This window comes from Podarcis pityusensis (genome assembly GCF_964106645.2).
Source record: "Podarcis pityusensis genome assembly, chromosome: 8".
Taxonomy (NCBI): Eukaryota; Metazoa; Chordata; class Lepidosauria; order Squamata; family Lacertidae; genus Podarcis; species Podarcis pityusensis.
In genome coordinates, this window is record NC_138033.1 from 682,335 (window position 1) to 707,411 (window position 25,077).

General features: G+C 51.4%; 1 protein-coding gene across 1 annotated transcript in view; it reads left to right on the top strand.

Annotated features, from left to right (window-relative positions):
- LOC308484176 (leucine-rich repeat and fibronectin type III domain-containing protein 1-like protein) overlaps positions 1-25,077 on the top strand; it is a 65,782-nt gene that overhangs the window by 23,925 nt on the left and 16,780 nt on the right. Inside the window, exon 2 of the mRNA XM_081018874.1 lies at positions 15,373-15,529. The gene's annotated coding sequence lies outside the window, so the exon portion shown is untranslated. The remainder of the gene's footprint in view (positions 1-15,372; positions 15,530-25,077) is intronic.

Here is a 25,077-nt window from a genome sequence, read left to right on the forward strand (position 1 = left end):
GAGATAACCAGGGCATGCACCACTCTGGCAAGACAGTCTGTGGGCAGGTGGCCCCAGATGTGGCTTGGCTCCTGCCACAGGGGCTCCTACCTGCAAAGAGATGGAAGTGTGGCATTTCAGAGAGATTTTTTGGGGGGGGGGGTGGTCCTGATACAAAACATGGACCAGGTCAGCTTATTAAGAAGAGTGACTTGTTGCCATCCTCATTAAGCCTCGTTAAGTCACGGAGACTCCTTTGCCATTGCCTTTTGGGGAGTCAAGAAGAGGGAGAGGCTGGGTGTACACATCTGAAGTTGCATTAAAAAGAAAGAAAACCCAGGACTAATCTATACTGGTGACCTATAACGTTATAAATGCGTTATAAAAATATGATGCCAGAGGGTGCTGTACAGCAGCCAATGGAAAATTGCCTTGAGAGCTACAGTGGTACCTTGGTTTATGAACTTAATCCCTTCCAGAAGTCTGTTCTTAAACCGAGGCTCACTTTCCCTTACGAGGCCTCCCACCGCCGGTGCCCTTCCACCGTTCGGATTCCGTTTGTAGACCAAGGTAAAGTTCACACTACTTCAAATCGTTCGTAAACAGGGCTGTTCTTTAACCGAGGTACCACTGTATATAGCTTTTTTTTTTTCTTAGCACTCTTTTTTAGATCAGTGTAGATCCAGCCCCAGTCATATTAAGCATGTTTGAACCATAATCTGGAATGGTGTCTAAGTACAATGCAAATTTGCATATTTGACCCCGAGAATCTCTTAAAAGTTGAACCCTGACTTTTTATCGAGGGCTTTGAGCACATCCAGCCCAGAATAAGCATCCATAAGTTCCATTGATTTCAATGGGGCGCATTTGAGCACCTGCTTATCCTCTTCAGTGATGCTGGTGGCGCTTAAACATGCTTCACCCTGGCTGCATTTCTACAGTGGTCCCTTGGTTCTCAAACTTAATCCGTTCTCAAAGTCAGTTCCAAAACCAAAGCGTTCCAAAACCAAGACGTGCTTTCCCATAGAAAGTAATGCAAAATGGATTAATCCGTTCCAGACCTTTAAAACCAACCCCTAAAACAGCAATTTAACATGAATTTTACTATCTAATGAGACCATTGATCCATAAAATGAAAGCAATAATCCATGTACTGTAAAATAAATAAGACAGTATTGTAGATGATAAAAATTAAAATTAAAAAAAATTCTTACCTGCACTGATGATGGTTATTTTTTGGATGGGGGGCTTTGATCCATTTCTGCAGTCACACAATCAGTCAATCAATCAATCAATCAATCAGTAGCTGAACTGGGTTCCACACAGTCACAAAAACAAATGAACTGAAAAAGCCTCAAAAACAAAAACACAAAATAAAGAGCAAAAACAAAAGTGCCCAACTGAATCTGCTCTGGAAGTCTGTTTGACTTCCGAAATATTCAGAACGCAAGGCGCAGCTTCCGATTGGTGCAGGCGCCCCAGAAACAATAGCCGACAGTTGCATCGGACGTTAGGCTTCTGAAAAACTTTCGAAAGCGGGAACACTCACTTCTGGGTTTTTGGAGTTTGGGAACCAAGGCGTTTGAGAACCAAGGCACCACTGTATTTGAAGAGTGAGCCATGGGCAAAATAACATGCCACACCATAAATTGTGTAAGAGAAGCCTGCGTGTGCCATCGTCCCGTCTCTCCCCACCCCCCACCACCGCCATGGACCCCCCCCCCGTGCTCAGAGACCTGTCCCACCCCCCAGTCTGTGTGAATGGAGGGCCTTTGGCTGGGCATGCTCAGAAGCCTCCTGGGTTTCCGATGGCCGGGGGGGGGGGGGCAGACTTCCAAGCCCAGTCATCTGAACTCACGTCATGGTGGGGGTCTGCGTGCTTCCCCCCCCCGCACATTTCGATGAATGCATAAAGGGGCCGGTGCCTTCACTGCCTGCATTTTACTTACTAATAAAAAATACCTTATTAAAAATATCCAAGCGGTTTACAATAAAAAATGCATAAAATCATGCTGTTCTTAAAAAGTTAAAAACAGGCACCGATTAACCACTCTGGAAAGATGTATTCTTAATTGCCTGCACAGGCCGGGGGGAATTGAAAGGTTTTCAGCAGGCGCTTAAAAGTTAACGCAAAAGGCATCAGGGGGTGTGAGTCATCCTGGCTGCAGCAGCCGAACCCCCGTCTCCTTTGCCTTTCGCATCAAAGGCTGCGGCAGTGACCTGGGATCAGAGAAGGGACCCCTGAGGGTCATCCAGCCCAACCCCCCGCAGTGCAGGAATCACAGCTAGAGAATGCCTGGTAGGCAGGGGGGGCCACCTTTGTTCTGGCCAAATACAGGACAAGGTGGAGTGGCTGGGGAGCAGGTTTCTCCCCCCCGGTGCTAAAGTGACTTCAGAACAATCCATTACAATCTGTTGCAGCCAAACAGGATGGCCCTGCTGGAATTTCTCTCTCTCTCTCTCTCTCTCTCTCTCTCTCTCTCTCTCACACACACACACACACACACACGAGTTTGTAAATTTGTCTTTGCTTGGCTACCCAGAGATTAAATACATGACCTTCCACACACCTTTACAATACAGGACACAGCATTTTGTCCTGAAATACAGGACAAAACTGTATCAATACTGTGGGATGCAGGAGAGGATATATTGTTTGATTATAGCCTTTCCAACTTCTGTTAACAAGTCCACAATTTAGCAGAGTAACATTTCCCTTTTTAAACTTGCAGCAGATGCGTTTGCTCAGGCTCGCTAAAGCCTCTATAATAACTGTTCTGGTATTTCCCCCTTTTCCCCCTCATAAAAGATAAAACACGACACAGTCTCCTATAAAAGTATAAAAAGAGTTTACTCACACATCATTCTGTTCACAATCGGATCCCAGAAGGCAGACTTAGCTTAGAAAAGTTACATATACCTGGAAACTATCTCATAAGGAGACAGTCCCTTTGTCCTCTCCTGGCTGGAGGCCAAGAGAGCATCTTTGGCTAAGCAGATGTTGCTTCTTTGATGCATGTAGTCAAAGAGAGAGAGATGGCTGCCCTGCCCTGTGCTTTTATCATTACCTGCACAGGTGAGGCCACGACCACCTCTCATCACATGCAGAGGAAGTCTGTCCCAGCCCAGAAGGAAACAGGAAGTTTACCTGCTGGCTGGACAAACATTCCTGCCCATGTGTAAACATGTTCACTCTAGGAATGTTGTACTTGACTGCTCTTGTGTTTCACATCCCACAAATACAGGACACAGCATTTTGCATTGAAACACAAGGAAATCCTGTATTATGCAGGGAAGGAGAGTCCATGACTTTTGCGGGGAGTCTGTTTCTCTATGGAATGGCTCTTGCTTCCCAACCTTCCCTGACCCATCTCTCTCTCTCTCTCTCTCTCTCTCCCTCTCTCTCTCTCTCTCCCTCTCTCTCTCTCTCCGCCTTTCCCACCACCTTCCCACCTGCCTTCTTCTCAGATGGTGGCACAAGGCAGGATTTCCTCAGTCGAATCCCCTGGGGCTGCTTTGCCTCCTTGCAGCTGAGGCAGCCTCTGATCAGATTGCTCCTCTGCAGGTGCCTGGCATTGTGGCTTTGTGAGCTGAGCAAAGGCCTGACTCTGAGGCTGATCTGTTTCTGGGAGGAAGTGCTCTTGTGCCCAAATCCTGCTTGTGGATTTTCCCTCATGGGCCTCTGTGAGAACAGGACAGTGGACCCAATGGGCCCTTAGCTTGAGGACTCTCCATATGTTCTTATAGAACCTCCAGGTCCAGTGGCAGTCTATCCAGATTCCTGGGTTCTTAGGCTGCTGGACTAGATGGGCTGTTGGCCTGATCCAGCACCCTCTTCTGGGGTCCTTATTTCATGCCTACTTCCATAGGAGCCAACTCCTAGGGGGCCAAGGTCCCTTCACCCCCCCAATAAAATATTTGAGGGGACTCTCCCCCTAAAGTTGATGGGCGTTGCCATTCAGATGTTGTGTGTGCACTGCATCATGTGATCAATCACGCAGGGCGGGGCATACCCGGGTTCCCCCAATATTTTATCCAAATTGGCACCCCTCCTGACTTTTATTTCAAGGCGCCGGCAGAGAAGAATGTGGGTGTTGCTATTAGGGCTGCTGCCCTCGCCTCGATTTACTGGCGCTGCCCAGCGACACTTCGCCCCCTTTCCTGCATCCTCTCCAGGGTTGCATGGCTGCCCCTTCTTCTGTTTTTACTCTGCCGTGCTCTGGGTGACCTTTTGTTTCTTCCCTCGATGGGAGATCAGCACCAATGTTTCCAGTGAGGGCTGTGCAAAAGGGAGACCCAGGGCCTTTGGCACAGAGAGGCAGAGGGGAAATCGAGAGAAGGATTTGGTGCTGCATAATGTGTTTTTCCGTGTATAACATGCCCCCTATTTTTTGGACTCCAAATTAAGAAAATGGGGGGGGGGATTGCCCAGAGTTGTTAAGCTTTTTGGAGGGAGGGAATTGCCCAGGGTTGTTGAACTTTTTTGGGCGCGGAATGCCCAGAGTTGAGCTTTTGGAGGGCAATGCCAAAAATCGCTCACCCACCTGACCGCAGCTGCCAATCGCACGCCTCACAGAAGACCCCAGTCGTCTGCCAGATCACCACTGTATACCGTATTTTTCGCTCTATTGGACGCACCGGACTATAGGAGGAGGAGAACAGGAAAAAAATTTTTTTCTTGTTCTCCCCCTCTAAAACGAGGTGCGTTCTGTGCATTCAAAATGCGTTCACCCGAGGCCTCCGGAGCCCAGCGGGAGTTCCTGCTGGGCTCCGGAGGCTTTGGGTTCCTTTCCCCCACCGCCAGCCCCAAAGACCAGGTTGGGGAACAGCGGGAAGGCGCGCTCCGCCTCCCCGCTGTCCCTCGAGCTTGTGGGGCTGGTGGTGGGGAGAAGTACTGCTTTCCCCACCGCCAGCCTCCAAACCAGGTCGGGTTTGCAGGCTGCTATCCGCAAGCCTTGGGAGCCCAGCGGGAACCCCTGCCACACTCCGAAGGCTTGTGGATAGCTTCCTGAGGCCTGGAGAGCGAGAGGGGTCGGTGCGCACCGACCCCTCTCACTCTCCAGGCTTCAGCGAAAGCCTGCATTCGCTCCATAGGACGCACACACATTTCCCCTTCATTTTTGGAGGGGAAAAAGTGCGACCTATTGAGCGAAAAATACAGTATCTTCTACTTGCAGCTGCCAACAATTGCCCGTCCCCCCCTCTGCATTACCCGTGTATAAGACGACCCCAATTTTTTTACCTTATTTTTAAATTTTAAAAAACCTCCTCTTATACACAGAAAAATACGGTAATCTCCTGGGGGTGCTGAGAAAGCAGCACCTCCCCGCACCCCCCTTTCCTTTAAACCAGCAGTTCCCAAACTATTTTTGGGGTCCCCACCTCCATCACTTAGAGTGCCCCTCCAATCCTTCAAAAAGCATTATCTAGAACAGCGGTTTGCATGACCCCCCAAGGAAGACAATAACACCCAAAGCAGTTCCAATTAATTGCACATTTATTCAGATCCAGTCAAAAGTATTTAGTTTAATTCAACAGAACTGAAGCACTTGATCGAAGGATAGTGGCTTTCTAAGGTCTGGTGGACCCCTCCGGCACCCCCCTGCCACCCCCTTGCTTCTTAGTCCCCCTCCCCCCGAGAATCCCTTCAACCCCAGGGGTGGAAGCACCCCTGACTTGGCAGCCGGTCTCCCTTCTGGGCTCAGCCCCTCCAGGATTTCAAAACTCAGTGGTTGCCCCAGAGAGCTGGGCTGGGAGAGCCGGAGGGCCTGGGACTTGGCCCCACTTCTGACCCCCAGTTGCAGATCCAGACCCCAATTCTTTTCCTTTTCTTCTCATCGGCTGGTAGTGCCACTCTGGAGCCTGAGCCAGACTTGCTGGGACTCCTGATCTGACACAGAGATCAAGGCAGGAGACTTGCAAACTGTTGCCTCCCGCGGAGCAGGTGTGCAAATATTTGCGAGAATATTTGCTAGCTGCTTTCTAGGATCTGTGGTAGGCGGTGGGGGGGGGGAGATGTTGACAGACTTTGACAGACGCAAAGACGTCGTGGGGTTGCAGCCACAGGCAGGCAAAAATGCTGCTGCTGCTGCTGCTGCTGCTGCTGCTGCTGCTGCTGCTTCCTCCCTCCCTCCCTCCCTCCCTCCCTCCCTCCCTCCTGGCCCTGCCCACCTTGTGAAGCAGACCTGATGGCCTCCATGCCCTTGACATGTGCCAGAGCAGCTGGAACCAGACTCTGCCAGGTTGGAGGTCCGCAAAGCCAGACAGTGCCAGTCAGCGAGGGCAAGGAGGTGCCAGCGGCGTCCTTCTGCTGAGCGCAGCAGGGGCTTGTCAGGGTCTCTTCGCCTCTGATGCAAAATACCTGCTCATTAAGAGCAACATGAAAGGTGGGAAGCTTGTTAATTAGACCTTCATTCTGCCAGGGTCTCCCTTGCAAGTCTCTGGGGCTTAGAGGGAAGGTGGTGGCCAGGATCTGGCTGGCTGGCTGGCTGTGTGGCAGCCAGTGTGGTGTAGTGGTTAAGAGCGGTAGTCTCGTAATCTGGGGAACCGGGTTCGCGTCTCCGCTCCTCCACCTGCAGCTGCTGGGTGACCTTGGGCCAGTCACACTTCCTTGAAGTCTCTCAGCCCCACTCACCTCACAGAGTGTTTGTTGTGGGGGAGGAAGGGAAAGGAAATTGTTAGCAGCTTTGAGACTGCCTTCTATGGCGGTAGCAGATCTGGCCTCAGAGAGAGACATCACCTGCTGCCACCGCCACACACACTTTGGACCAAGGCTGCAGGAGAGACCTGCACTCAGTCAGAAGCTGCATTGGAAGTTAGGCTTACGGAAAAACATTCACAAATTGGAACACTCACTTCCGGGTTTGCAGCGTTCAGGAGCCAAGCCGTTTGACAACCAAGGTACCACTGTACCGGGGGCTTCCTTCTGGGATCTCCTGGGCTCTGCACCCACCTGGCGTGATTCAGAGCAGCCCCCATCCTATTGCCACAAAAACCTTTGATTCCCAGTTCAACCATTAAATGAGATTGATTTGATTCCCTGCCTTCTTCCTGATACAGTGGAACTTCAGTTTTCAAACATAATCCATTCCTGAAGACCAACTTCCGAAATGTTTGAAAACCGAAAATCAAAGGGCTGTTGGCAATTTCAATGGGGGGGGGGGGATAGAAACACGCGTTGGAATCCATTTAAGTTCCAAAAAAGTTCGATAACCGGAACACTTACTTCCAGGTTTGCGGCGTTTGGGAGCTGAAACGTTCAGCAATGGAGCCGTTCGAGAACCGAGGTTTGACTGTATAGAGGTTCCTCTGTCAGGTCTCTGCTGCTGCTGCTGCTGAACCTAATGTTAAGGGGGGAAATTATGGGGAGAGAGCCTACTCAACAGCCCAGCTTATCGGGTTGCAAGTCCCCCGTGGGTCCATGCAGTCAGTAAAAGAAGGAGGTTCCAGCCAAGCAGTTTGGAGCAAAACGGCGGTCAGTAGACTACGATCTTTATTGCTGCACAACAGGTCCCCCCAGGAGTAAGAACCCTGAGCATGGAGTGACCTCCTCTTTTAAACCTTCCCTCTTTCCCCCAAAATACACTTCGAGGGGTATCACTGATACAGTACACCATCACTACATCACTAGAATGTCACAAATGGGGAGGGATATACAAGGGCTAGGGACGCGGGTGGCGCTGTGGTCTAAACCACTCAGCCTTGGGCTTGTCAATCAGAAGGTCAGCAGTTCAAATCCCTGTGATGGAGTGAGTTCCCGTTGCTCGGTCCCAGCTCCTGCCAACCTAGCAGTTTGAAACCACACCAGTGCAAGTAGATAAATAGGTACCGCTCCGGCGGGAAGGTACACGGCATTTCCGTGTGCTGCTCTGGTTTCGCCAGAAGCGGCTTAGTCATGCTGGCCACATGACCCAGAAAAACTGTCTGTGGACAAACGCCGGCTCCCTCGCCCTGTAAAGCAAGATGAGTGCCGCAACCCCAGAGTTGTCTGCAACAGGACTTAACTGTCAGGGGTTCTTTACCTTTACCTTTATACAAGGGTTACACAGGTTCGACATTAGGCCCCTTTATCAGACACCTTTCCCAACACCTCAAGTCCCCATCACCCAAATAACATTAAAACTCTTGGCATCTCCTTGCCCTGAGGACTGGTCTGGAGATGGGCTTTCAGAACACCTGACTTGCTCATCTGCCTCTGAAGATGTCTAGTGTTGCCCCCTTGGTCACTCCCCGGGGGGGGGGGCTGTCTGTGCTTTCACTTGGGAAATTACGGCGGGATGCCCTGTTCCTGCTGCCCACGTGACTTCTTGGTTCATGGACGGAGGTGGAGCCCAAATTCACCTTTCTTTAAGGACCAAAATGGCGTTGGAATGAGGAGAGTCGCTTAAAGTGTGGATTTTCAACGAATTTATAAAGCTAGGTATCTTCCCTGAGCTGTCAAGTCAAAGGGATACATTCAGGCAAAATATTTGTAACATTGTAACAACTTTAAAGATGCCCCCCCCCCCCGGTGTCATTTCTGTAACACTAAGACGAGGCAGCTGGATCCGACCCGTGGCCCTTCTTGCCCAGCAGCCTGTTCTCACAGCAGCCCACCAGCTGCCTCTTTTGGGGAACCTGCAAGCAGAACCGAGGCTGCCAGAGCTCTTGCGCAAGAGCAGCCCCCCCACCTCCTTGTCTTGCTTCTGCTGCTCTGGGTCTGGGCAGAGCCCCCGCTGCACAAAGCCCCTTATTTGAGCATGCAAATCGCTGCTGCTGCTGCATTATTTGTGGATGCTTCAAAGCCCTCTCGTCACTTCGGCAGCGTCCTGGCAGGAGTGCCATCAAGGCCTTTGTGCGCAGCTGTCGCAAGAGCCTCTGGCTTTCTGTTCCTATCCTGGGAGTCCCGGCCCCCCCCACGCTTGTGCGGTTGTTGTTTGGTGTGGCTTTCAGAGCTCAGCATTGTCTAGGGATTAGGAGCGCCGTGTTGCACTTCAGCGACATAAAAGGCAGGGATGGGGGAAACAGCGAGCCGAGTTTGTCAGGCTCCGTGCAGCCCTTGAAAGCCAAATCCTGCTTCTTCTCCCCCCTCCTTGCTCCTGCTGAGCTCACTTGGTGCGGCTGCTTCCAGTTCAGATGCAGGCAAGGCAGACGAGGGAAGAAGGGGCAGCTTTGCTTTGCGTGGCGAGTTCCCGCCCCCCACCAGGATAAATAAAGACACGAGACACCATGGTTTAAGGTTAAATGGGCGAATTAGGCCACAACTTTATTGAATTCAGGAATGAGAGGCATTGGTCCTAACGACTATCCGGCTCCAGCCCATATGCTGGAGACACGGGGAAGGGTTAACACTATATCGGGGGAGTCTCCCGCCGAGGCACGTCGACTAGGAGCTCCCCCGGGTCACCGCTCGGGGGCGTGCCTTTGGCCCACACCTCCATAGGCTTCGGACAGGGCCACGCCCCCCGGAGTCCTTTAACGGACCACCCTTCGCTCACTGGGGGGAGGTGATGACGTTCCTCCCCCCCCCCCACACATCCTCTTAACCCCTTCTTACCAATGCCTACCGCCAATGCCGAAGAGTTGTGACAAGTTGCTACGAGGTAGGCGAAAAACCAAATGGCTGTAAATTGCCCATTGGGAAAAATTCCTACCATGCCCCTTGCGGCGACAGACCGAAGTCCATAGCAAAGTCAGAGACCTACCTAAAGCCTACCTAAAGGGAGGGAGGGCGGGAAAACGGGGCTAGCTGGCGAAAAGAGGGTGACCCCCCTCTGCGCCGGCCCTAAATAGGGCAGACACGGCCGGGATTCCCCTGCTCTCGCGGGGGCTGAAACCAGGGGTGAGCTCACGTGGGGGGTGGGCGTGAAGCCCGCAACCCCACCTCCTGGGCAGGCCGGAAGTGGCTTTGCCCATCCTGGGCTCCCTTCCTGAGCAGACGGGCAGCAAAGGCGAGGTCCTGGCCTCCAGGTATATGGGGCTGGGGTTGGGAAACCCAGCCGGCCAGCCCCCGAGTGGGTGGGCTGCAGGCGGGGGGGGGGCTGTCCCTTTCTGCCACCTGTGGAAAAGCGAAGCGTGGGTTGGGGAAATTCCACTGCACATAAACCCAAAGGGGCTTACAAGATTGCCAAAATATCCGTATCTCATAATAAAGCCAAGAGCAGGTGAAAAGCAATTCAGTTAAAAAGCAAGAGTGCTAAATGCATGAAACCACAATGAAAGCCTGGCAGGTTCCCCGATGCGCAAAAGAGTGGGAAGTGGGACTCCACACTCTCTGCAACATTTCGCAAAAAAGTGGGCTTGCAGAACAGACACGGGAACATCAGAGCTGACCCAGCAAAAGATCCTTCTGCAAGACGGTTTTGCAGAAAGCCAGCTGGTCTTGACCATCTGCCTGATGCAGCAGAACCACAGTGCTCTGTTCTGCTTTGGTCAGAGCCGCCTGGAGCCTGTGTCCAGTTCTGGGTGCCATAATATAGAAAGGATGTTGACAAGCTGGAATTTGTGCAGGGGAGGCTGACAAAGATGATCAAGGGTCTGCAAACCAAGCCTTATGAGGAACGGTTGAGGGAACTGGTGGTGTTTAGTCTGGAAAAGAGGAGACTGAGAGGAGATTATACATCCATATCCCCCCCCCCTTATTTCCTTTCCTTAATTCAAACCCTGATCAAGATGGCTTACAACATAAAAAAATACATAATCACAGACATAGTAAAGTAGTCCTAAGCAAGAAATAAAACAAATCAAAATATGCAAGTGAATTTAACAATTGCCATGTGAATCATGATCTCTAAAAATAAAGATGCAAAAAATGGACATCAATAACAGCAGCAAAGCCCCCTAAAAAACCCCCCAGCCCAAGAGTCTGTTCAGCAGTCTCAGCTTTTGTAGCTGGAGTCTGTCAGCCCCCCCCCCCAGGCCAGGTGGGGCAAGGCCTGGGCCAGCACAGACCCAGGGAAAGAGTTGGCCACTGGCCTTTCCAGGGAACAGCCTGGAGCCACCACTTTGGAGCCTGGAAGTCACTGCCACATCCCCACATGGGACTGGAATGGCTCTTCCACAAAGCCAGGAGGGTGAACTGGGCCAAACCATTTTCTTGGGAGGGGGGGGAGGTCCACAGAGGTAGATAATATCAGGTGCTCCTGTATCTTTAACATGTGACCTGCAGAAATCCACATTAAGCCTTTTGTACTGTGGAAATACAACTATGGGGAAAGTTTTCCTTATTGGCAATTTGTCTGAAATCTGATTACTCCCCCCCCCACCCCCACCCTGTCCGCACCATTCAAGCGTCCCATCACAACCAAGGACACAGCGAAATAGGAGCCGAGCAGGGCTGGGGTTTGTGGGAATAAGCTGTCTCAAGAGTCCTCAACGTCTTGCGTGTTTCGACTGCAGAGCATCCTCACCGAGGGAAGTCATAGACAGGGTAGAAAACTCATCTCTGTAGGCGTTTGCTGATGAAAAGCTGTGCTCAAAATGCTCAGGCCACGCAGTGTGTGAAGGGCAGCAGTAGATTATTCCTGTAATTCCACCATTCCCTCCACGGTGCCCAGATAATTTTAGCTGCATGTTTGCATTGGTCCCCTGAGCCAACATAAAATCACGCCGAGTCCCTTTGAAAGCCAGCTGGCCGCACCATCTCCCGCCCGCCAGCCTTTGCTCAGGAACCTGGGCAAAAAGGAGCATGAAGAAGCATTGTCTCCACCCCACAGATCAGGACAAAACTTGGGGTGCAGTACTTTAGCCGTTTCCCAACTCTGCCATGGCCCAGCCCTGCAGGTTCTGAATCTGGTCAGGTTCAAGGAAGAGACCACAGCCAGACAAACTGAAGCACAACAGCAGCTAGGAAGCTGGATCATTTATTGCTGCAACAAGGTTCCAGTTCCCCAGCTAAAACAAGGAAGAAGCAGCCCAGAACAGAGGGCACATGGCTTCTTAAGAGTTCCCACGATTTCCCATGGTACATTTCACACAGCATCATGAAAACATCATAGGTATGTCACAGAAAAGGTGTGGTGTCAGGCAGAAATGTGAGAATTGGACAGTTCAAGTACCCACAAACTATCCCTTTGTAAGGGATGCGGGTGGCGCTGTGGTCTAAACCGCTGAGCCTAGGGCTTGCCAATCAGAAGGTCGGCGGTTCAAATCCCTGCAACGGGGTGAGCTCCCATTGCTCTGTCCTTGCTCCTGCCAACCTAGCAGTTCGAAAGCACGTCAAAATGCAAGTAGATAAATAGGTACCCCTCCGGCGGGAAGGTAAACGGCGTTTCCATGTGCTGCTCTGGTTCGCCAGAAGTGGCTTAGTCCTGCTGGCCACATGACCCAGAAAAACTGTCTGCAGAGCAGACAAATGCCGGCTCCCTCAGCCTGTAAAGTGAGATGAGCACCGCAACCCCAGAGTCATCTGCAACTGGACTTAACTGCCAGGGGTCTTTTACCTTTACCTTTATACAAGGGTCACACAAGTTCAACCTTAGGTGACTTTATCAGACACCTTTCCTAACACCTCTTAAGTACCCATCACCAAAAGAACAAGCGAGATGAGTGCTGCAACCCCAGAGTTGTCCGCGACTGGACCTAATGGTCAGGGGTACCTTTACCTTTACCTTTACCATACCTTCGCACCTTCATTTGCTCTTCCGGAGTCTCATTTCCCTCTGACAACCCCCAGTCTGGTTCCTTTGTCTGGGCTGTTCACACCTGGTTTTGCAGTGGGGGGGGGGGCAGATGCTGAGGACCTGAGGATACACCTTGAGGATTATGGAGTCCCTGTTCCGTTCAGGCCATGAGTCAGGCCCCCTCCCCTTACATCCTGGGACCACAATTTTATTACCTTTTGGAATGAAATAAAACCATCTATTTTTGGTGCATTTCTATGTTTCAGAAAATGGGGTTTCCTTGTCTTACGGTGGCACTGGGAGCCCAGTATAGGCTGCTGAATGGAGGAAGATGTCTAGAAATCAGTGGTATCTCTGCGCATGTAATGCTGTGAGCCTTTGCTCTGGAGCTGTGGCTGTTGTCGAGTCCTTACAGTGCAGCATGCAAGCTCAAGAGGCCAGCGCTTCTGATGCCTTGGCTGGGTACCGCCCCCCCCTTGTCCATAACAAGCCCCACAACCTCTGCTGCATCTAGGCATGTGGGGAGCTGCCTTACAGAGAGCCAAAGCCTTGGCCCAGACAGCTGAGCCTGCATGTGGCAGGAATGGCCCCTAACCGGGAGGGATTTAAAAGAGGGTTTTTTTAATATGGGCAGAGCGAGTCTCACTAGGCGCTGCATGAAGAAGTATCCAGCCCAGTGCTGACTACGGTGGCCCTGCAGGGTTTCAGACTCCCAGCCGTACCTGGAGAGGCCAGCGGGATTTGAACCTGGAGCTTCTGCTTGCAAGGCAGCCACTGAGCTATGGCCCTCCAGGGCTCCGGGCGGTGGCAATTACAGGCCCTCCTACCAGTGGCGGAGCTTCAGGCGTGCGTCCCGGGGGTGTGGCGCTCCACCCACAGGGGCATGGCATGCATCCTACCCCCCCCCCCTTTGGAAGGCTCTATTTTAGTTTTTTGTTTTTTTAATATATAAATTTTATTAGTATTTTCCACACAACAACAACACGAAAGCTATCGAAAAATAACAATACACAAAACACAAAAACCAACATTCAAAAAACAAATCCATATCTTACAAGTTAATAATATAAGCGCTAAAAAGAAAAACAAACATTGACTTCCACCAATTCCACAGCACCTCCTTTACCTCTCATTGTGTCTTCCTGTTTTCCTTATCATCTCTATCCTAGCATCTAAAGATAAATCCCTCTTTCTTACCCTTTCACTTCGCAAGGTTATTCCAGACTCAGCCAGATTTCTGTCCTCGAACCTTGACTTTTAAGGTATTCATTTAGGCACTCCCATTCTTTCTTTACTTTTTGGTCTTTGTCTTATTATGTCTGTCAATTTGGCTGATTGACATCCTGCGGGCGTGGTGCCCAGTGCGCAGGGGCAGCCGTGATGGCACCCCACCAGGATCGTGCCGCCAGGGGCAGTGCGCTCCCCCCGCATGCCAGTCCCTCCTACTGATCCGGGGTCGTTCTGCATGTGGCGCACCTGCTTTCGCCAGGAGCTGCAGCCTGATGCCAACGCTGCTGAATTGCGACTCTGCAGCTGCGGTTGCCATGGTGGTTGGATGTTCCCCGTCTGCTTTGTCAGGTTGATGCTCTTAATTGGCCTCCAGCCGAGACCCTAGAAATTAGCTGTGGAGAGGAAAGATCTGGTGGCAGGCGTGGCCTTCAATGGCGCACTCACCTGGGTGAGCAGCTGGGCTGCCACAGATGAGGAGCAGGGGGACCTGGGGGGGACTGGGGGCCCCAGGGTGGCTGAGCAGGAGCCCCTGCCCTTTCTGGGACCTGCTTCAGATGAAGCTGCTGCCAGGATTGTGCCCTTTGAGGAGACCTCCTGGCAGACGGGGGCCACTGGGGGTGGGGTGGGGAGACGCAGGGCTTGCCCCTCTCCCCCTGCTCCTTGGGGAAGGGGTGTTTGCTGGGATTGGCAGAAGACGGGAACTTGAGGTCTCCTGGGAGATGCTCCTTCTGGCAAAAGGGTTCTCTTGCAAAGTGGGGGCCTTTCAGCACCATTGGAGGAGGCTGAGCAACGAGAACTCGGCCCTCCCCACCCCAGGAGTTGTTTCTGTTGGGAAAAGTGTGCTGCGGTGGTTAGAGTGTCTATCCAGCACCTGGGAGAACAGGGTTCAAATTTTCCCCAACTTGGCCATGAACCTCACTGGGGGGCAAGTCACTGCCTCTCTCAGCCTAACCTACCTCACAGGGTGTAGGGATGATCACTGGGTCCGGAGCACACTCCCCGCCCGCAGGCAGCCTCAGCTGCCTGCACTCATGGCCTTGGGGTGCGGGGCAAAACTCCCCCTCACAGATAAAGCCACAGCTGTACGAACATTGTGCCCTTTGTCTAACCTTTTGCGGTCTCAGTAGTCTGTGGTGTCCTGTCTGTAACCTTTGTCTCTGAGACCTTTTGTCTCCTTCATCATACACTGTGCAAGGGGAAAATGAAGCGGTGGAAACAGGTGCCAAAATAACTTTGTACCACCCCATGATCTCGGGACTGTAAAGGCCACAGCCCAAAATGTATGTGCCTGGGTTTGCATATTGTGTCAATAAAAGGAGCCTCCACAGAGCTGGCCGGCAGCTTGCTTGCAGCTCACCTGCATTATCAACTCCTGCCTCATGTCCTTCACTTCAACAGGGTTGTTGTGGAGGTTAAATGGGGAGGAGGAGAATGATAAATGCCACCTGAAGCTCCTTGAATAAAAAAGTGTGCTATAGATGCAATAAGAAAATGAGTGGGAGCCTTTGTCCTCTCAGGCAAAGTTCTTTCTGACGCAGCCTCCTCTTCCCTTCTTTTCTTTCAGGAGGGATGGCAGCCTGTGAGCCCCCTCAGGGGGGCTGGACTGATGGGTGAATGGCGGATCTGTCGCTCCAAGGGCATCCTGTGCGCCTGAGCTCCTGATGACAGGCGGTCCGGGAGGCTGGAGCCGGCCGGGCAGTGAACTTGGAGATTGCTTGAAAGTAAGTGCTGCAACTCCCTGCCACTTTGGTCAGGGGCCAAGCTGGGCTCTTCTGTGGGTCTCTGGGGGCCACCGGAAATGTCAGGATATGGGGCTAAAGGACCCCCTCCCTCTCCCCACACACATCCTGGGCATGTGGCAGATGTTGCCTCCGGCACTCACTCCCACAAGGTCTGTTGCTGAATTAGGTTTGATGATAAGGCGCAACTTCCCTGTTCCCCAAATTAAGGGGAAATTGCAATGAAGGAAGATTTGAGCCTGTGCGTGCGTCAGCAAAGCTCCACCGCGAATGCAAAGCACTCCCCCCCCCCCAAAGGTCACCGCACCCAAGATGAAACCCCCCACCCACCCAGGGCTGTGTTTTGTTTTGGAGTTAATTTGCATTTTAAGCTCCTGTGATTCAATCCACCACAGCACACCTGCCTCGTTTGCCAGCGAGTAATTAGATTGCTGTTCGGCATCTCGCAGTTCTCCGCTCTCTCGCAGCTCGATTCCGTTTTATGTTGCGGGTTTCAATTAAGCTATTAACACATTTTATGATTCAGAAAATCGCAAAAAAAAAAAAAAAATCCATTCTCTTCCAGCGGGTGAACTCGAAGGCATTTTTGTATCTGTCCAGGAGGCAGGGAGAGAAGTGGGGATGCGCTTCAGGTGACCTGGACAATTCTGTGCGTCTGCCGGAGGAGTCGACATCGCCGTCTTCTCCAGTTTGCAGGGCTTGTAATAGGAAGCAGGTCCACTTGAGCAGAGCACACAGGCGCTCACCTGAGCTATGGGGAGGGCGGCACCAGGGCCGTCCTTACCGGGGGGTGCAAGGGGAGCAGGACACCCCGGCGCCGAATTCTGGGGGGCGCCAAATGTATACCTGCTGTATACCGGTCCCTCTCAATCGTCGGCAGTGAAAATCAATGGAACGAAAGTTGTCCCCCTCTGTTGTTCTGTTACTCCATAGCGTCAAATATTCCCGACGAGTCAGGAAACAAAAGCAGTTATTTCCGCTGCGTCATTGTTACAGGTGAGCGGATGTTTCCTCCCCTCAAAATGGTCATATTTAGTTTAGGGGAGTTTGCCCCCCTAAACTAAATGTGGGGGTGCTGGGCAGATCTTTGCACCCCGGCGGCACATATGCTAGAGATGGCCCTAGGCGACACTGTGGGGAGGGGTGGCACTTGTGGGGTGTTTCCTGTGGGGGCTTGTGGGGAGCCCAGGAGGCACTGGTTTCTTTTGCTTTCTCTAATAATATTTTCATTAAATTTTCAACAAAAATAACAAAATTAAAAAACAAACAACAACCACCACAGCAACCACAAACTACACACACACACAAGCAGTATCAAATCCATAAAATGGGATTCTCCGAACCCCGTGACTCCCCCCCCCGTTCCTTAAATTTCCTTTTCAACTGCATATCATTTCCATTCCAAATTATTTTTTCTACCTCAAATTCCCTATACTATTTCTAAAGTTACAAGTGTTATTAAAATCCTGCCAACATATTTACCTGTTTACAAGACTTTTGCAAATACATGATAAATATTTCTCATTCTTTTTAAAATTTCTCGTCGTCTTGATTTCTGAGCTTTCCGGTTAGTTTCACCATTTCAGTGTAGTCCATTAACTTGTTTGGCCAGTCTTCTTTGGTGGGAGTGCTTCCTCTCTCCATCTGATTTCCGATGCCCTCCCCCCGCCTTTGAACTGGATGCCAGTTCCTGCAAGTTGCTTTGCGTTCTCACAGGTCTGGGCCTGGGAAGACAATCCTTTATGTCAGATGTTGTAAATGCAGTTGCTGGCGGTTTCTGCTGCGTAACCACCGGCTTGCTCAGTATTGACATTTCCATTCCACCTTAAGGAACAGGCATGAGATTGTTGCGTGTCACATGTCTGTTTACATTCCAGCACAGTATGCTGGGAACTTCCGTTAGTGTATAGCTTTTGCTTTACCCATTCTCTCTGAGACGACACGAGAGAGAGACATGTTTCTTTGTCTTGATTTATGATTAATAAATCTGTAGTTACAGTATGACTTCACAAGCCTCACGCCTATTCTGTGTGTGCAGTACACTCTGCTACGAGCGTGCCCTGGATCTTGAAGTCCAGGTCGCTGATTTACGTCGGAGCACAGGCCGATGGATGGAGACAGCACAGCTGGGGCTTATCAGCTGGCCTCCCGGCCCTTTGCATGTCGACACTGATAGCATCATGCTGCTGCTGTTGGCTTCCATCTGTCTCAAGAGACAATGGAGTGTGCCTCTGAGGGTGAAGTCAAATTGCTGGAGAATCGCAGCCCCTGCCTTGCTTGCTTTTTTGCTGCTTTTGCGGCACCAAAATGATCTCCACAGAGCGCGAACCTGAGCAGGGTGTTTGGAGGCCCTGGTGGGGTCCAAAGGAAAGCAGAGCAAGACGTTTGGCACCAGCTGAGCTGCAGGAGTTGCCGTAAAGAGGCAGACAAAATGCCACCCAGCCGTCTTAGGGACTCCACTGTGGACTAGTGTAAGCTTTACTCCTTAGCCTTCTCTTCCCCCAAAGACATCTCACAAGGGAGCAGGTGAATATCATAGAATCACAGAATTGTAGAGTTGGAAAGGGACCCTTGGGGGTCATGTAGTCCAGCCCCCTGCAATGCAGGAATTACAGCTAAAGAACCCAACCTCTGCTTAAAACCCTCCAAGGAAGGAGAGTCCACCACTTTCTAAGGCAGTCTGTTCCACTGTTGAGAAGTTCTTCTTCTTCTTGTTGTTGTTATTTATTGAATTTATATACCTGGAGGTCTCAGGGCAGTTCACATAAAAGGATCACAGTATATAAAATAAAAATAAAAGCAATAACCCAATAATACCCACCCACCCTGCAAAAGAGCCACATTTTAAAAGGGTATGGGATGTTGATCAGGTCAACCAAAGGCCTGGTTCAAAAGGAACGTTTTTGCCAGGTGCCTAAAGGTGTATAATGAAGGCACCAGGTGAACTTCCCTGGGAAGAGCAGTCTTCAAATGGGGAGCCACTGCAGAGAAGGCCCCATTCTTGTGTTGCCACCCTCCAGATCTCTTGAAGAGGGGGCATACGAAGAAGGGCCTCGGAATATGATCTCAGGGTCCAGGTAGGTTCATATGGAAAGAGGTGGTCCTTGAGGTATTGCAGTCCTGAGTTGCTTAAGGCTTTATAGGTCAAAACCAGCACTTTTAATTGGGTCAGGAAACTAATCAGTAGCCAGTGCAGTCGGATCAGGATTGGTGTAATATGCTCAGACCGTCTTGCTCCGGTGAGCAGCCTAGACACTGAATTCTGCACCAGCTGAAGTTTCCGAACTGTCTTCAGAGGCAGCCCTACGTAGAACACATTGCAGTAATCGAACCCTGAGGTTACCAGAGCATAGACAACAGTAGTTAGGCTATCCCTGTCCAGACAGGGGCATAGCTGGGCCACCAGCTGAAGCTGATGGAAGGCCACTGAGTTCTTAACCACCTGAAAGCTCTTCCGAATGTTGTCAGAATCTCCTTCCTTGTCATCTGAATCCACCCGTTCAGGCCTTACCCTCTGGAGCAACAGAAAATAGGCTTCACCTTCTTCCACGTGAAAAGCTCATTGGATATTTGAAGGTGGTCTTCGTGTCACACCTCCCATCTTCTCTAACAAGAGACTGCGGCTCCAGCTGCACACTTAGCAATGAGATCCTGGGGCACGGTGACCTTGGTCTGCTCCTTTGGGTTTCTCGTGCTCTCACTGCGCACGCAGGAGCATCTGAAGACGGTGCTTCTAATGCGCTCCTTCACTCTGCTTCTCATTGGGGAGAGAACATGACAAGGCCAAATGCCTGGCTGGCTTCTGCTTCCCAAATACACCTGAGAGTTTCACTCTGGTTTCAAAGCCCAGCCTCCTGAAGTCTTCTCGGGTCTGCCCACCTTGTTGGGCTGGGCTCTCCCAAGGAAATGGCAATGGTTGGCATGGGGCAACCCAAGCGCTGCCCTCCTCACCCCCAGAATAGTGTAGCTGGCCCACCGGCCAGGGGGCCTGTGCAGCCTCCTCCTCACTCCAAAAAGGGGAGCAGCAGGGCTGGGTGGGTGACTCTGCCCCTCCCCCTCAATCTGGGTGGGTCCAACAGTCAAGTGTGGGAATGTTCAGGGATGCAGGAGAGGATATATTGTCTGATTATAGCCTTTCCAACTTGTGTTAAGAAGTTCACAATTTAGCAGAGTAACATGCCCCCTTTTAAACTTGCAGCGGATGCGTTTGCTCAGGCTCGCTAAAGCCTCTGTAATAACTGTTCTGGTATTTCCCCCTTATTCCCTCATAAAAGATAAGGCATGACACAGTCTTCTCCAAAAGTATAAAAATGTTTACTCACACATCATTCTGTTCACAATCAGATCCCAGAAGGCAGACTTAGCTTAGAAAAGTAACATATACCTGGAAACTATTTCATAAGGAGACCGTCCCTTTGTCCTCTCTTGGCTGGAGGCCAAGAGAGCATCTTTGGCTAAGCAGATGTTGCTTCTTCAATGCATGTAGTCAAAGAGAGAGAGATGGCTGCCCTGCCCTGTGCTTTTGTCGTTACCTGCACAGGTGAGGCCACGCCCACCTCTAGTCACACGCAGAGGAAGTCTGTCCCAGCCCAGAAGGAAAACGGTAGTTGACCTGCTGGCTAGACAAACATCCCTCCCCATGTGTAAACATGTTCACTCTAGGAATGTTGTACTTGACTGCTCTTGTGTTTCACATCCCACATCAAGAAGGTGGTTTCATCACATGCAGGAGAGGGAAGTGAGGGGCTGGTGGGACTTGTCCACCTGGGAAGGGAACCTATCCAGGAGAAGGAAAACTCTGACTGTAAACGTCCGCTGCTTTGCAGGAGAGGAAAAGGCTACACAAATCTGGAGTCCCTAAGGTGGTTGGATGGCGCCTTCCATGCCTCCTTCTGGCAACTCCTGCAGCCAAACTGGTACCAAACTGTTCGCTCTGCTTTCCTTTGGATCCCATCAGAGTCTCCTGGGCACCCCAGGACTTCCAGACACCCTGCCCAGGCTTCCACCCCAGGGAGGTCACTTTGGTTCTGCTAACGCAGTGGCTTGACTTCACCCCCAGAGACGCACTCCATTGTCACTTGAGGCAGACGGGTGCCAACTGTTGTGTGGAGAAGCTAAGAGGAGCCCCAGAGCAGCCCCTGGATCAGGCCCGAGTGGACCCACGTCCCCAGCCCCATGGCTGCCAGGTTCCCCCCATGGGAAGCCCCACAAGCAAGACCAGAGGGCAAGAGGCAGCCTCTCTCCTCACTGTTGCCCCCCTCCAGGGACTGGCCTTCAGAGAGTCTGAGGCTGTGCAGGGGACACCAAACAGCTTAAGTTTTATTTCAATTAATTATTTGTATTTTATGCATTGTGACCAATTCTGACGGCTTATAGCTTTTAGCAATAAAGATTTCATTCATTCATTCATTCATTCCACAAAGTCAAGCTGGGAGGCAGTGGGAGAGGAGGCGAGCAGGGAAGTTCTACCGGGCCCCATCTAGGCTGTTCCAGCCGGAAAGCTTCCCCACAGATTCTCCGCAGGGGGGCTCCTTTCACCTCCCAGCCCGGGATAGTTATTTCTCCCAAACTAAGCAAATTGCAGGAGTCTAAACGGTCCCTTTCCTGATTCAGAATTCTGAATATTGCTGCCTTGCATAAATAGCTTCCTCAGAAGCGGGCAGTTGCACCAGCTCCCACCTCCATCAGTGAGGGGTTAAGTGTTTCCAGTGAGCTCCCTCAGGTCTCCTCATTGTGCTTTGTGCTGGTTGCTCAGTTCAGCAGGTGGCAAAGCTGCCCTGTGCCACAGAGGCCGGATCCTGCTTTGGGTTTTCAGATGCCCCAATGGGAAACCTGCGAGCAAGACTGGAGCCCAAAGAGTCCTCTCCCCTTCGCCAGTTTCCAGCAGCTGGGACTCAGAAACACATCTGCTTCCAGCTTCAGAGACAGAACACAGCCCTCAATAGCCCTGTTCCCCTCCAGGAGTCTGTCTAATCCTCTTTTTAGAGCCATCCATTTTAGATGGCCATTGCTTCTTCCTGTGGCAAGGAGTTCCACAGTTTAACTGTATGAAAAAGGACTCTCCCTCCTCCCCCAAGCCCATCTATGCACAGTACTGTTTTCTGCCTGAGGCAAAACAGGAAATGCCACCTTGCCCTGCTCCTGCCACCACTGGCTTTTCTGGTGCCACCGTGTGCCCTGCCGCACCCTCTGCTGGTGGAGAAGCACCACCATCTTCTTCACCAGCAAGACTGTGCTGATTTCGAGTGAGAACTTGCCCCAAATGGATGTGATTTGCCCAGAATCAGTGCCATTGGCAGCAGTGGTTTGGCAGACAGGGCACCAGCAGGCATGCTGCCTGGGGGGGGGGGGGCGTCTGTCATCTGATAACGGCTGGGCCAGCTCTGACTCAGCTGCCACCTGCCTTTTTCAGACGCGGCTGTCCAGTTTGTGGGTGAATTTATGTCCTGCCATGGATGTTTCTGGAATACTAATGTGACTGCTGAGTTGTGTTTGGGGGGATCCCCTTCATCTTGGTTTTCTTTCTATTTCTTGGGTCTCATAAAACAATAATAGAGTCATCTAGTCCAACCCTCCAATGAAGGAATCATAGAATCATAAGAGTTCAGAGGGACCCCAGGGGTCATCTAGTCCAACCCCCTACAATGCAGGTATCTCAACCAACACAGCCCTGACCGGTGGCCATCCAACCTCTGCTTAGGAACCTCCAAGGAAGGGGAGTCCACCATCTTCTGAGAGAGACAATTTCCACTGTCAAACAGCTCTTACCCTCAGAAAGTTCTTCCTCACATTTAGTCAGAATCTGCTTTCTTGGAACCTGAAGCCAATGGTGAAAGTCAAACCCTCCAGGGCAGGAGAAAGCAAGTTTTCTCCATCTTCCATGGGACAGTCCTTGAGATATTTGAAGGTGGCTCTCATATCTCCTCTTAGTCTCCTCTTTTCCAGGCTAAACATACCCCTTCTAAGTGGATAAGGAAAAGTCCTTCTCTGTCTCTCCTAATGCTAGAACTCATGCACATCCCGTGCAGCTGAGCGCTGGGAGATTTGGGACAGAGAAAAGAAAGTCCTTCTTGACACACTGCAGAGTTCAACTATGGAACTCTCTCCCACAGGAGGCAGTGAAGGCCACCAAATTAAAAAGGGAAAGGGACCCCTGACCATTAGGTCCAGTCGTGACCGACTCTGGGGTTGCAGCGCTCATCTTGCTTTACTGGCCGAGGGAGCCGGCGTGCAGCTTCTGGGTCATGTGGCCAGCATGACTAAGCCGTTTCTGGTGAATCAGAGCAGCGCACAGAAACGCCGTTTCCCTTCCCGCCAGAGCGGTACCTATTTATCTACTTGCACTTTGACGTGCTTTTGAACTGCTAGGTTGGCAGGAGCAGGGACCGAGCAACAGGAGCTCACCCCATTGCGGGGATTCGAACCACCGACTTTCCGATCGGCAAGTCCTAGGCTCTGTGGTTTAACCCACAGCACCACCTGCGTCCCATGGCTACCAGCTTAGATGGCTTTAAAAGAGGATTAGACAAATGTGTGGAGGAGAAGGCGATATGTGGCCATTATCCAAGGTGGCTGTGCTTTGTCTCTGCAGTTGGAAGCAGCAGTGCTGAATCCCAGTTGCTGGAAAACGCAGGAGGGCAGAGGGCTTGAATCCTGCTTTCTGGTTTCCTCTAGGCATCTGTGCTGGATCAGGCCCCTTTGGTTTGATCCAGCTGCAGGCTTTTCTTAAGTTCTTCTGACATGCCCCCCATTGAGCCCGAGTTGACAGAAAGGCCAAAAGTAGTTCCTGCTCCTCAGTTGCACCTGGATGGAGGACTTCAACTTGTCCTCCCCCTCCAAAATCTTTAATTTCTGGTCATTCTGTGACCCCTCTCCTGCTTGTTCTGCATATGACGCGGTCACTGTGGTTTCCCCCAGACCCAGAAACCGCTGCCTATGCAGGCAGAAACCATTTTATCTCCCACATCCCCTGCGCAAAGGAGGCCTTGCAGTCTCCCCATGCAGAAAATCTGTTCTTGTTCACTGAATATTTCATGGTGAGGCAACAAGATCGCCATCTCTGAATAAACCACTCTAGCCTGGGAGGGTTTTGCACATGTCGGAGCAGATGGCTGCTGCGTTCTCCAGGGGCAGCGGAGGGTTGGCATGGCATGGCCTGTTCTCCTCACCATGAAAGGGGAAGTTCAGCTCACCTGGGGCAAGCGGCTCCGTTTCTCCTCACAGGTGCCCCATTCCAGACACAGTGGTTTCAGATCTGCTGCCCCCCCACCTCCCAGTGGTTGTCAAACTACTGATATTTCCTTAGAGCTTCTGGGAGCAAAGGAGGATGTGCTTTGATGTGCTTTCGAACTGCTAGGTTGGCAGGAGCTGGGACAGAGCAATGGGAGCTCACCCCGTCGCGGGGATTCGAACCGCCGACCTTCTGATCGGCAAGTCCTAGGCTCTGTGGTTTAACTCACAGCGCCACCCTTTAACGCTACACCAAAGCTCATCTCCTCTGATGCCATCCTTGCGTCACACATTGCTTGCGGCCTTGCTATAATTCCCAAACTTTTGCAAAGGACCGTGATTTTGTCTGGGATGTGAGCACTGTCTAGTAGCGCTGAGAACTGCAGTTTCCTCTCTCTTAATCTGGCTATGTGCGCCCCCCCCCTTCAATCACTAAAGCGAGAGAAACTCCCTCTCCCTTTCTAATGCAAATGAATGTTTTTAGCACCCACAATGTGAGATGTGGCGATGGAATGAAAGGATTGTGTATTTTATGGGCTCCAATTAGCGCTGAAATATTAAAACATTAAATATTAAATGGGGATCATCCTAGAAGCTGCTACAGAGAACTGAAATAACCCAGGAGAAGGGGGCTGGGAGGGGGGGCAAGTCGGCCTCCGTTGGGGCCAAATGTGCAGGAAGGGCAAGCTGGGAGGCAGAGGAGCCTTCAGGTCACGAGTGGCTGGTGTATCTGGTGATGCTGCTGACTTCAAGGCTTCTGACTTCAGGGCTGACGACTCCTGACTCCTTCGCAGCTGCTTGTCTCAGATAATTGGCCCCCCTTCGGATGAAAGCAAGACGCCACTTCAAGGCCTCGCCGCCTCGCTTTCAAAGGGCTTGGGGGATGTTAACCAGAAACATGTGGTGTTGTGTCAACACCACGTGGTGATGGTGCCCAAAATAGCCTCGAGGGCTCTGCGCTGGCACACCTTTCGTGCCCTTCCTCTGCCTGGGTGAATTGGGGGCAGGCCGGTGTGGGGAAGGGGTGGACTTTTCAACAGTTGCAGACTCTGAATGCAGACATGAAAACTCACTCATCGCCCAAGGGCCATAGACTCACAGAATGGCAGACTTGGAAGGGACCCCAGGGGTCATCTAGTCCAAAACCCTGCAATTCAGGAATCAGGAATCACAATTTTGTGCTCTTAGTCCAGTTCACTTTAGAGGAAGGTGATCGATGGCTCCTAGCCAGGACAGCTGGAGGCAGAACATGATTCTCAAGGCCAGTGGCTAGAAACCGCAGAAGGGGAGGCTTCCTCTTT